Source organism: Ceratotherium simum, chromosome 1, assembly GCF_057802395.1.
Source record: "Ceratotherium simum simum isolate JZ-2026a chromosome 1, ASM5780239v1, whole genome shotgun sequence".
NCBI lineage: Eukaryota > Metazoa > Chordata > Mammalia > Perissodactyla > Rhinocerotidae > Ceratotherium > Ceratotherium simum.
This window is the reverse complement of record NC_141900.1, coordinates 105,258,739-105,271,283: the sequence shown is the minus strand read 5'-3', so window position 1 is coordinate 105,271,283 and position 12,545 is coordinate 105,258,739. Positions and strand designations below refer to the sequence as shown.

Here is a 12,545-nt window from a genome sequence, read left to right as displayed (position 1 = left end):
ACAAATTCCCTTTGGTTTTTTATTTATGTATGTATGTATGTGTGTGAGGAAGATCAGCCCTGAGCTAACATCCATGCCAATCCTCCTCTTTTTGCTGAGGAAGACCGGTCCTGAGCTAACATCTATTGCCAATCCTCCTCCTTTTTTTTCCCTTTTTTTTCCCTTTTTCTCCCCAAAGCCCCAGTAGATAGTTGTTATATGTCATAGTTGCACATCCTTCTTAGTTGCTGAATATGGGACGCTGCCTCAGCATGGCCGGACAAGCGGTACCTCGGTGCGCGCCTGGGATCCGAACCCGGGCTGCCAGTAGCGGAGTGCTTGCACTTAACCACTAAGCCATGGGGCTGCCCACCCCCACTTTGGTTTTTGACAGGTGTATTCAGGAGAAATGAAACAGCCCTTCCAAAGGAATATTAAAAATGGAATTTTTGACCGTAGAAACTGTGGGCTTTAATAGATCGAATATAGGTAAAACTTTCAAAAATATAGTTGGGACAAGGACTTAGATTCAAGTAATTATTCAATTATTATAACATTAGCTTTACTCAAATTATCAAAATGATCTAATTTACATGAATGAGTAACTCTCACCTCAAGATTAGTCAAGTTAGACTGCTTGTTTTGGAAATGCAGCATTACATTTAAATGATTATGTTACCAAATTTTGAGCAATATGATGCATAATAGTAAATTCTACAGTCTGAATATACTTAGGTGGCCAGATCAAGACTGTGGTAGATCAATGAGAGCTATTTCTTCATGAACTAATTCCGGAGTAGCTTTGGATTATTTTGTGGCAGTGAAAAGTATTATAGGAAAGGAAATGAACAAAGGCTAAAATAAACTTCGTGGTGTTGGATTGGAATCAGAGGACTCAATATAAACTCATGGTTTTTAATATTTATACAAATTCAGAAAACTTGATGTATGTATATGCGTGAGTTAGTATGTATACATATATTTCCTAGCTTTGTTCGCTAAGAGGTTACTTAAAAGAAAGCTTGCCTCATCCTATCCTTTTTGGACAGAAGATATCATTTTTTTTCTTTGAATACTTATTGATTAATATTGAAATGGAATTTAGAGATTAAGGCTATACCCTACCCCTGACAGAGGAGTCAAGGGCCATGGGAGACATGCATTCCTTTACTTTATCTAGGGGTTAGTAGTGAGTGGGCCCAAGCAGATGGAACGCAGATGGAGTACAGTCATGCACTGCATAGTGACGTTTCAGTCAGCAACGGACCACATACACGATGGTGGTCCCGTAAGATTAGTACCATATAGCCTAAGTGTGTAGTAGGCTATACCATCTAGGTTTGTGTAAGTACTGTAAGGGAGGAAGATATTTTCCTCTGTCCTTCTAGGTTCTTCTGGCTGGTCTAAGAATTAAATGGACATGAGACAGATTAACAGGAGAAAAACAAACAAAAGTTTAATAGCGTGTATTCATGGGAGAAACCGAGGAAAACTGAGTAACTTGCCAAAATGACTAAAGCTCTCACTTAAATACCATCCTCAGGTAAAGACATAAGAAAATGTTGGGGTGGGGAGGGTCAGAGACTTCAAAGGAAAGGAAGGCAATTCACAGATAGATGAAAAGGATCAGACATTTGAAAAACAAGTGTTTGGCCGAGTAGAAACAGAAGAACACAGAGGGGAGCCAACAAACAGGCTCTTCTAGGTTCCTCCCTGTCTACCAGGTAGATCGTATTATGCTAAGGTGATAGCTCGCTTCCTGAGACAGGTTTTTTTATCTGAATTATTTTAGGCAGTTAAGGGGGAGGTAATAAGAAAAACTTTCTGAGTCTTTTGTTTTTACAAATAATCAGCCTAAAATAATCCTCATGTTAAAGAGACGCATTTTGGGGTAGCAGATTTTGTTTCCCTTCAGTGCACTCTATGATGTTCGCACAAGGACAGAATCATCTGATGACGCATCTCTCAGAACATAGCCCTGTCATTAAGTGACGCACAACTGTTGGAGTAGATGGAGAGATGAGATTAGAAGGAAACTAATGGCAGTGTTATCAAACCTTTACTTCTCCACTAGATTCAATCAATCAAAACTTACAGTAGTGTCAGTGTTTTATTGCGACTTCTACTGTTTTTTGTTTTTCTCCGTTATCAAATAGGCACAGGACAGATCAGTTAACTAGAACTATTTTTGTTTGTTTGCCCCTAAGAAAAGAAGAGTTTGTTTCACTGACAAAAATTCAAACATATAACAACACATTTGTTGATAAGGCTGTGGGGAAATAGGTACTCTTATACTTTGCTAGTGGGAATGCAAATTGGTATAAATCTTCTGGGGGGAAATTTGGCGATACCTAACAAACTACATATGCACTTATCTTTTGACCTTCCTGGGAATCTATCCTGAAAATATGCCTCCTATAATACAAAATACTTGTGCTATTCCAAGTTAATAATTGCAGCATTGTTTAATTTGCAAAATACTGGAAACAACCTAAATGACTACACATAGTAGAATGGTTGAATAAACTATGGTATGGTTCATACAGTGGAATCCTGTGCAGCTGTAAAATACATCAAGGAATGTCTCTACAACCTGATGTGAAGTGGTTTCAATATATACTTGTAAGTGAAAAAAAAAGTGCAAAAGACCATTTATGGTGTTCAACCCTTTGTGTAAGAAAGAATGAGATAGAAGAAAATATACATGCACATGCTAATTTGTAGAAGAGAAATACAGGAAGGATAAACTAGAAACTAAAGAGATCGGTTACCTATGGAGAGTGAGTGGGAAAGTGGTCGGATGAAGACAGGAATGGGATTGGTATAGCGGGGATGAAGAGTGACAGACACTTCTCATATATGTCTTTTTGTATAGCTCTGACTCTTAGAACCATAAGAATGTTTCACATACCCTCTAAATAAGCAATTACAACCATCTAGAATATGGAGGAACCCAAAAAGGAATAGCAAAATTTCACACTGAAGGGGATAGGGAAGAAGAGAGCTAACCTAAGTAACAGGAAGATAGTATCTTGACTGGGTACCCATGAAGCTAAAGACAAAAGAACTGCACATGCATGTGTAATCTAGTGAGTACATGTGTTTCTCACAGGGGTACGGGTTAGCAATTCTGAAACTACTTTATGTTTATACTATAAGTGAACAAATAAATATATGGTAGTTAATGAGAACTAGGTTTTTCACATTGGAGAAAGGAGCTACCAATAAAAAAAAGGCTAAAATGAGTTTTGTGGTGTTGGAATGGAATCAGAGATAGCAGTATAAACTTATCGTTTTTAATATTTATAGAGACAGATACAGAAATACAGATGTGTATATGCACGAGTTAGTATGAGTACATATATTTCCTAGCTCTGTCTGCTGTGAAGGCCTGGAAGCGATGACCGCCAGTAGCAGTGTGCATACCTAGTGCCCAGATCTTGGTTTCTAACCACTGTTCTCCAATAAAAGGAACCAGGGCTCCTTGAGAGTAGTTCATGGTGCATGGAAAATATGAGATGAGGTGCCAGAAAGTAAGGAAGTGCTCCAAAAGATGTGGACTTATTAAAGGCACAGGAGCCAACCTGAAGGAGTTCCTAAGAGCTGCACCAATTTGAGCAACCATAAAAAATAATGATGGTATTGGGTTTTAATCCGTAGAATAAAATAAGTACACGAGTCTGTATTGATATAAATAAGTGGCGTATGTCGAGTCACACCACTCCTCTACCTAACACTCTTCAGTGACTTCCCATTTCTTTCAGAGAAGAGAAACCAGTTCTTACTAACCTGTAAGGCTCTCCATGATCTTCACCACCCAGCACGAGTACTTCTAAGATATCACCCGCTATAACTCTTCCCCTCATTTGCTTCCTTCAGCCACACTGACCTCCTTGGTCTTCCTCAAGTACACTAGACGTATGTCCACCTCAGGGCCTTTGCAGTTCCTGCTCCCTCTCTGGTGAATACTCTTCTTAGATATATGCATGGCGTGCTCCCTCATTTCCTTTAGGTATTTGTTCAAGAGTTAGCTTATCAGTGAGGGCTTTGCTGGGCTCCCTATTGAAAATGTCAAGTGCCTCCTCCTCCCATAATATCCCTGCTGTATTGTTTCTTCCTTTGCACTTATCACCATCTAGCATAGTGTATATTTACTTAATAACCTTGTTTATCTCCCCTCACTAGAATAATAGTGCCATTCCTACAAGGATCTTTTTCTGTTTTGGTCATTCCTCAATAAATATTTGTAGCCTAAATGAATAGAACCAAAGCTCATTCATGGAATCATGCCTAGTTACAAGAAGGAAGTCTGAAGTGCTGAAGTGTTAAAGGAGGTCACCAATGTGGTTAATTTTATACAAGTTTATAAATTCGTAATTGCCTAAAAAAATCTTAAGAGTTAATCTTCACAATTCTACATAAGCGAACGGGTGTGGGGGAGACAGACAGTGACAATGAAAATCTGTGATACCTCAAAAGGTCCCTAGGGGCAAAGTGTGTAAAAGTGCTGTTGAACTTAGAATACATTTGTATTTTACCAAAAGAGAGATGTTCGAAATTTGTTGACCTTTATTTTGATGACATGTTGCTGAATGTATCATGATATCTACCTTTGTTTTTAAAGAAAATAAACATTTCATCTGCCTCTTTAAGATAAAGGTGACGTTTCAATAATGGGAACGTAATGACTTTTCAAAGAAACCTGTGCAGGGGGCTGAGCATTTTGAAAACAGCTGGTTGGAACTATTTCTATTGATGTTTTATTGCCAGAAACAATGAAAGTTGGTAACAAACAAACAACAAAATATTCTCACATTTTTTGCCAAAAAATTGTGGATACAGAATTTCCTGATCTGTTTAAAATATTCTAAAGAGTTTTGGTATGTTTTAAACTCATTTGTTCAAAAATGAGTACTTTTTGATTACGGAAGGTGAAAATTTACTAGCTAAATTTTGATAATTTTGGTTGGGATTGAAAAATGGTTGTGGAAATAATGTAGTACTTCTGTTTAGATCTCCTTATTTTTGTGAGAATCCTTAAAAAAAGAACCCAAAACCTGTGGCAGATATTGAAATAAAGTGAAGTAAGAATCAGGCCTTTCAGTCTGAGGAGGAAGAGAACAAAGTACAAGGCTCTTATGGAGGGGTTGTAGTATTCTCTAAACTTTTTGATTGTGCACATCTTTCAATAAGAAATATTGGAGCATGCATCTGTATTATACATTCTCATTTGAATATGTATCCCTCCTTTATGTCACTTAGCAACATTTGTAAGTTTACACTGTGTGAGTCTTTTATTAATTTTGGTCCCCCCAACTAGGGCTGTAAGCACCATGAGGGCATGGATAATATCTGTTTTGGTTTATTATTTTATCTCTATTGCTTAACAAAGTATCTGGAACATAAGAAAGTCATTTATGGGATAAATGTGTGCATGAATGGAATTTGCCAGTGAAGGAGAATGTGAAGTGCATTAGCTTGAATGGAGACAAATGTGCTACTGGCACCTAGTGGCTGCCGCTAAACACCCTACAATGCACAGGACGGCCTCCCACAACAAGGAATTACCCAGCTCAAAATGTCAATGATGCTGAGATTGAGAAATCCTAGTTTAATTAATAGTATTATTCCTATTATAAAATTAATATGTTTACTGTAATTTCGTTAATTGTTAAATGGCATTCTTTATTGAGCAATTTAGTTTTTCTGGAATTTCCTTCAGATTGTTTTTCAGTTTTTCCAGGGGGAGCTTGATCTTTTGCTAGGTGGAAGAGTGTGCTAACCCATGAACCTGTGTTTCAGGCAAGGTAACGGTGTTTTTCTTTTAATTTCCTCTTTGGAGCCCTGGGGGTGCCATCAACATCTTGGAAGTCTGGATAATTTGAATATTACCAAGGGAATAGTTTAATTCTGCATGCTACAGATGTTTGATCATTTATTTCCCTAAAGCCCCTCTTTCCTGCTCTCCGCTCATTGCCCCCCAAAAGAAAGAACCTGTAAACCTCCAACTTGTATTTCTGTTCTTTTAACTAGTTCTGAATCAAATGTTCAGTGCCTTACTCTATAAGTAGAACATTAAAATATTACTCATATTGTCTCCCTACTCAGAATTGATAATTTCTTATGCTCTCTCCACCCTCATCTCCTGCCACAACTCCATATTGAAATTCCATTGTATTGTACTGATTTTGTGCCAGGTGTCTATGTAAAACCAACTGAATTCTGTGGGAAGATTGTAAGTTTTTTGTATTTTGGGTTCTTTTTGTAGACTGCAAAAGAGAACAACATAAATAGCTTTTCTGTAATAAAATTGTAGTACACGTTAAGAATGTAGGTAAGCAATGTAATGTAAATGTAATTTTGGTAAAAAAAAGTTAAAATCAGTATACAGTAAAAGTCTCTCTCCACACCCCTCCTCTAACCAGTTGAAAGTAGATTTATATAAGATAATTTAAAATATTTTGGTCTGCATCTCTATGTAAGGTGTGATTTGCAGGTACCTATTTTATCGATAATGTTGTCTGGTACTGTTTTATTTTTTTATACCATCCTAGTGCTTTGCAATGTAAATTTTAAAAAATTATCAAAGTATATTTTGTTCATTTTCCTCTTTAGTTTTTTAAGAGGAAGGAGCAAACATTCACAGGTCTGAATTCTATATTTGTGCTGGGGGTTCACAAGACTAACTCCACATGGAGACTTACTAGAGGGACTCATAGGACTCAATGGAAAAAGACACTGACAAGGTCTGGAAGAATCCATGTGCAGGCTTCCTGGCACTTTCCATCCCACGAGGGGTCACACAGAGCACCCTCCTCCCCCAGCAATGGAAATGCAGCAACGTGTGTGCGATGCTCCTGCCCTGAGAAGCTCAAGGTCTTTACTGGGGGCTGTCACATAGGCACCCTCTGCCTAGCACATGCCAGAAGGAAAGCCACATTGTTTGCAGATAGTCTAGGTACAGGAAACTACTTTTATCACTTAGGGAACTGTGGGAACCCTCCAGAAATCCAAGTTCCCAGATGCCAGCTGTATAAGCAGGCCTCTCTAAGGATAGTAGCAGACCTGCTATATTAACCCCTTTTTGCACAGTACTAAAATTGGATTGTGTTTCAATTTCAACATATTTCTGTCTACAGGACTATAGTAGGTGCTTTTTAGTATACAGTGTTGAATTATTCCCCATCATAGAGAGGCTGTGGTAAGTGCCGTAGTGGTTATGTAAAAGAACTTTGTAACTTTGATCAGAGGAAAGGTATTGATTAGGATACTTTTGACTGTGTGTAACAGAAAAATCCTGCATTTAATTCTGAAGACTACTTTGTCTGATATTAATATATCCAGTCCAGCTGTTTTTTGACTAGTATAAGCATGGTATATATTATTTCATCCTTATATTTTAACCTATTTATGTCTTTATATTTAATGTGCATTTCTTTCAGGCACTGGTTTTGGTTTTTTAAATCTAATCTGACAATCTCTGCTTTTTACTTGGGGTGTTTAGTCCATGGACATTGAATGTGATTGTCTTCCTGTTTTTTTCCATTTGTCTCTTTATTTGTTTCTTTTTTCCTGCATTCTTTTGGATTGAGCATTTTTTATGATGTCTTTTCATCTCCTTTTTTGGATTATTACCTATAACTTTTTGTTTTGTTATTTTATTAGTTGCTTTAGGATTTATAGTATACATCTTTCACTTATCATAGTCTACCTTCAAGTGATATTATATAGTTTCTTGTGTAATAAAAGTATACTTCCGTTTCCTTCCATTTTTATCCTCCTGGACTTTGTTTTATTGCTGTCATGCATCTGACTTTTTCATATGTTATAAAGTCTGTAAGATATTATTGTTATTTTTGATTAAGAGGTCAGATATCTTTTAGGGAGACTTAAGTAATAAGAAAAAAAATTAAATATATTTATCCATGTAGTTACCACTTCTGGTGCTCTTTATTCCTTTGTGTAGATCCGTATTTTCACCTGGTATCATTTTGTTTCTGCCTGAAGGACGTCCTTTAACATTTTTTGCAGTGCTGGTCTGCAGGTGATGAATTCTTCCAGCATTTGTATTTCTTAAGTACCCTTATTTCGCCTTCATTTTTGAAACATATTTTTGCCAGGTATAGAATACTAGTTGGCTTTTTTCCCTCCCGTTCTTTAAAGATGTTGTGCTGCAATCTTCTTGTTTGCATTGTTTCTGATGAACAATCTGGTGTCGTCCTTATCTTTGTTCCTCTGTGCATAACATGTCTTTTTATCTGGATACTTTTAATATTGTATCACTGATTTGGGACAATTTGATTATGTTATGCTTTGGTGTAATTTTTTGTATGTTTCTCATGCTTGGGGTTTCTTGAGTTTCTTGGATCTGTGAGTTTATAGTTCTCATTATGGTTAGAAAGTTTTTGGCAGTTGTTTCTTCAAATATTTTTTCTGTTCCTCCTCTCTTTCGTTTCTTTTGGGGACTCTACTTACCTAAATATTAGGCCATTTGAAGTTGTCTCACTCCTCACTAATGCTTTTTTTCATTTTTTTAGATTTTTTTTCCTCTGTGCTTAGTTTTAGTTTCTGTTTTTATGTCTTCAAGTTCACTAATCTTTTCTTTTTTTTTTTTTTTTATAATTTTATTTCATTTATTTTTTCCCCCAAAGCCCCAGCAGATAGTTGTATGTCGTAGTTGCACATCCTTCTAGTTGCTGTATGTGGGACGCGGCCTCAGCATGGCGGGAGAAGCAGTGTGTCGGTGCGCGCCCGGGATCCGAACCCGGGCCGCCAGCAGCGGAGCGCACGCACTTAACCGCTAAGCCACGGGGCCGGCCCTCACTAATCTTTTCTTCTGCAATTTCTAATCTGCTATTAATCATATCCAGTGTAATTTTCATCTCAGATATTGTTTTTATTTTATGAAGTGTGATTTGGGTCTCTTGCATGTCTCTACTTAGCTTTTTGAACATATTGAATATACTTATAATAACTGTTTTAATGTCCTTATCTGCTAATTTTAATATCTGTGTCAGTTCTGGGTCAGTTTTGGTTGATTGATTATTTTCAATTTGGATTGTGGTTTCCTGCTTCTTTGTATGCCTGGTCATCTTTATTTGGAGGCCAGACATTGTGAATTTTACCTTGTTGGGTGCTGGATATTTTTTACAGTAGGAAATCAGGAATTAGAATGATGGGTAGTTAAGTGGCTTCATGATGCCAAATTGCCAGGTTCTTACTTTCTTTATTGTACATCCACAGTATACTGGTCTCTTCCTTGGTCCAGTTCTTCGCATAGTCAAAAGATGGTGGGCAGGAGCCCTAAGCGTCATACCCTCATGATAACGTTCAGAAATAGAAGAAAAAAGAAACTTTTCTTTATTATTCTTTTAGTTAAGGAAAATTCTTTCTATATGCTTTCCTCTACCCTAGCAGATTTCTCCCAGCATCTCATTAAGTAGAATTACTTCCTATGTTCATGCCTTAAACCAATAACCAATAAAAGTGTTGAGACAGCCACCATTTGATTAGACTATGATTCTCCTCTGGGGCCAGGGACGGTACCTACCCCTTCTGAAGCACATTGCTGCTTAGAGGAGGGGTGGATATCTGAACAAAACTGAGATCCTGAGGAAGGAAGCAGATGGGTTGGATGTTTTATAGTTAACTAATGATGTCTATTATTGCAAACACATTTTGACTACAGGAACCTGAAAATATTTAAAAAGTAGGAAAGATTTAAGATGGTGCTTGGAGGATGGGTAAGTTTCCATAGGTTGACGTAGAAAGTCTAGACAAAGTGTTATCTTGAATAAAGTTTTAAAGTATGAGAGTATGTGGATTTTGGAAAAATGGCACATATATGGGAATGACTGGAGAATGAGGAGGGTGGGGAAGAGCGGAAATAGGAATGGAAAAGGTCCTTAGCTTTGTATGCTAAGCTGAGGAATTTCATTAGTGAAGTTTCTCAATAAGAAGAGCAGCGTTAACAGATGTGAACTCGTCTAGCCTTTTGTAGTTAAATTGGAAGAGGTTTACTTAAAGACAAAAATGTTTAGGATTACTGCTACAATTAAAGGTCAATGAATGTAAGTTTCTGAGTTTAGGTATTATGTGGGATATATAAAGATAGAATGTTGCTGGGATAGAATGAGTAGTATTGGACTCTATGAATTAGATGGAGTTGCAGACGTCTGTAGTTTCAAGCCTGAGTATGTGGGAGGATTAGGAGTTTTGTTTTGGCTGTAGTGAGCCTTAAACCCCATGAAATGTCTATGGGACTAGTGTTAGGGTTGGAATCATAGACAATTTCCTAACCAGCAATGACAGCAAATCATACTGCCAATGGAGAACATTAAACAAGAGGAGAAAAGAAGATGCAAGATTGACCCTGTAGTCAATGTTCAGAGGAAGAAGTCCAGTAAAGAGATGAATGCGACATAGAATAAAAGTTATAGGAAGTGTACTAGGAATTACTGAGTCTGGATTAATAAATTTAAGAAGGTATGGCCAATGACTTCGGATGTGTTTTTGTACTGTAAGATTTTCTAAGTAAAACATAATTACATATTTAATGGGGGAGAATTAGGAGTTTTGATTTATTCTGTGTCTGACATCGTTAGCTAATGTTGTGACATATTCACCAAGTCCTGCTACCTGTCTATACTCAGTTTCTTCATTTTGTGTAGTCAGAAATTATATTATCACTTCACTCTAAAATGCAAGGCTATAAGGAAGGCATCAGAGATCTATTATGGATTATTCCATCAGAATGCTAAATACAAAGTCTGGATACAGCAAGAAAATCCAAGATTTGACCTTGGAATGCTGTTAGGTACACTGATACCCAAAAATTGATGTTTGTTTTCTTTCACCCTGCCAATTTGGTTCTTAAATTTTTATTAGAGATTAAGTTGGGTAGAAGCTAAGAGGAAAATGGAAATTTCTGTTTTGGAAAATTAAGAGTTTGATATGCCTATTTGGTAAAATACGGTTAAATTTGGAAGGCCTATTCAGTGAAGATGTCTTTGGCCTTAGTGTTTTTCTCAGTAAAAGTCATAATTTGTTTTTAATCTTTCATTTTAGTTTTAATTAAGTTTGATTTAAAGAAATAAACTTACCTTTGTGATGAGTTGAGTGGTATTCTTTGATATTGTGAAGAATCCCTTTGATGTAAAGCATGGGGGTGGGGGCGGAGAATAACATGAACTTACATATGCATAAAATACCTTTTGAAGGCACATAGGAAACTGGTAAAATTCTTTGCCTCTGGGTAATTTGTCCTGTGTTGCTCTATATAAGGTAACTTTTCATTGTATACCCTTTAGAAAGTTTTGAATTTTGAATCATGATAATGTATTTATTTAAAAAGCTAAAACACTTTTAGTAGTTTCTAATGTATCCTTGTTCACGTGGGACGAATGAACGAAAGTTCATTTCTATAGTTTTGCCCTAAAATTTAAATAGTTTTGATTTTTATGTATTGTGTGATATAGGAGTCCAGTTTCATCTTCTCACATATGGAGAGCCATTTGTTACTATATCCTTTATTGAAACCTCTTTTCTTTTGTCCACTCATTTGAAATATTATTCTGTCATCTAACAAATGTTCAATATATGTGTGGATTGTTTCTAAGCTCTTTATTTTAGTTCATTTGTATATTTATATATCCCAGTGACAATAGCACACCCAGTGCTATAGTTTTATGATAAAATATAACTCAATATCTGGTAGGGCAGGTATTACTTCTCCTTCCACCCATAGCAGAGAAACTTGTGTTAGATTAGCTCTCCTCTGAGAAGAACTAGAAAAGCTGGATAAAATATTTTTTCCAAGAAATTCTTACAGGTATTAGAGAATGGTCAGAGAGGTGAGGACTTCAGGGAGTGAGAGTCCAGAAGGAAGGGTTATGTGAGAGATCAGCCTGACCTTAACTTAAATCCTTTTCCCCTTGAGGCATTTGTCCAACTGATAAAAGACCAGCTGAGAGGCTGGAAAGCTGAGAAGAGTTTCTGGTAGCCTATAGAGGTGGGAAGACAAAAACAGGATTTAGGGGCCATTAGTACTAGAGACTTTCATTTGGGACCCCTAAAGGCTACATCAGAGGTTAGCAAATTATGGCCTGTGGGTCAAATCCAGTCCACCACCTGTGTTTATATGGCCCAACAAGCCAGGATGGTTTTTACAGTTGTAATTGGTTAAAAAAATTAAAAGAATATATGTCATAACACATGAAAATCATATGAAATTTAAATTTTAGTGTCCATAAATAAAGTTTTATTGGAACAAAGCCACGCCCGCTCATTTGCATATTATCTATGGCTTCTACTACACCAACGTGACAGAGTTAAGTTGTTGCTGCAGAGACCACATATGCTTTGCATTGCTGTGGGCATGCTACAAATCACAGTGACACATTATAATTCATCGGTGTTTGATTGCCACATATATTGTCCTGGCATCTTATTTATTCCTTTTATTACTGGTGCACACCTATCATGTTAAGACAAGAAAAGAAGAGGAAAGTGGACTTCATCTGTAGTGCTTTTAAGGCATGGTGGAGTGGATTCCATTGTTACCACAT

General features: G+C 36.8%; 1 protein-coding gene across 13 annotated transcripts in view; it reads left to right on the top strand.

The window, feature by feature from the left end:
* KMT2C (lysine methyltransferase 2C) overlaps nucleotides 1–12,545 on the top strand; it is a 277,698-nt gene that overhangs the window by 108,794 nt on the left and 156,359 nt on the right. The window lies entirely within an intron of this gene.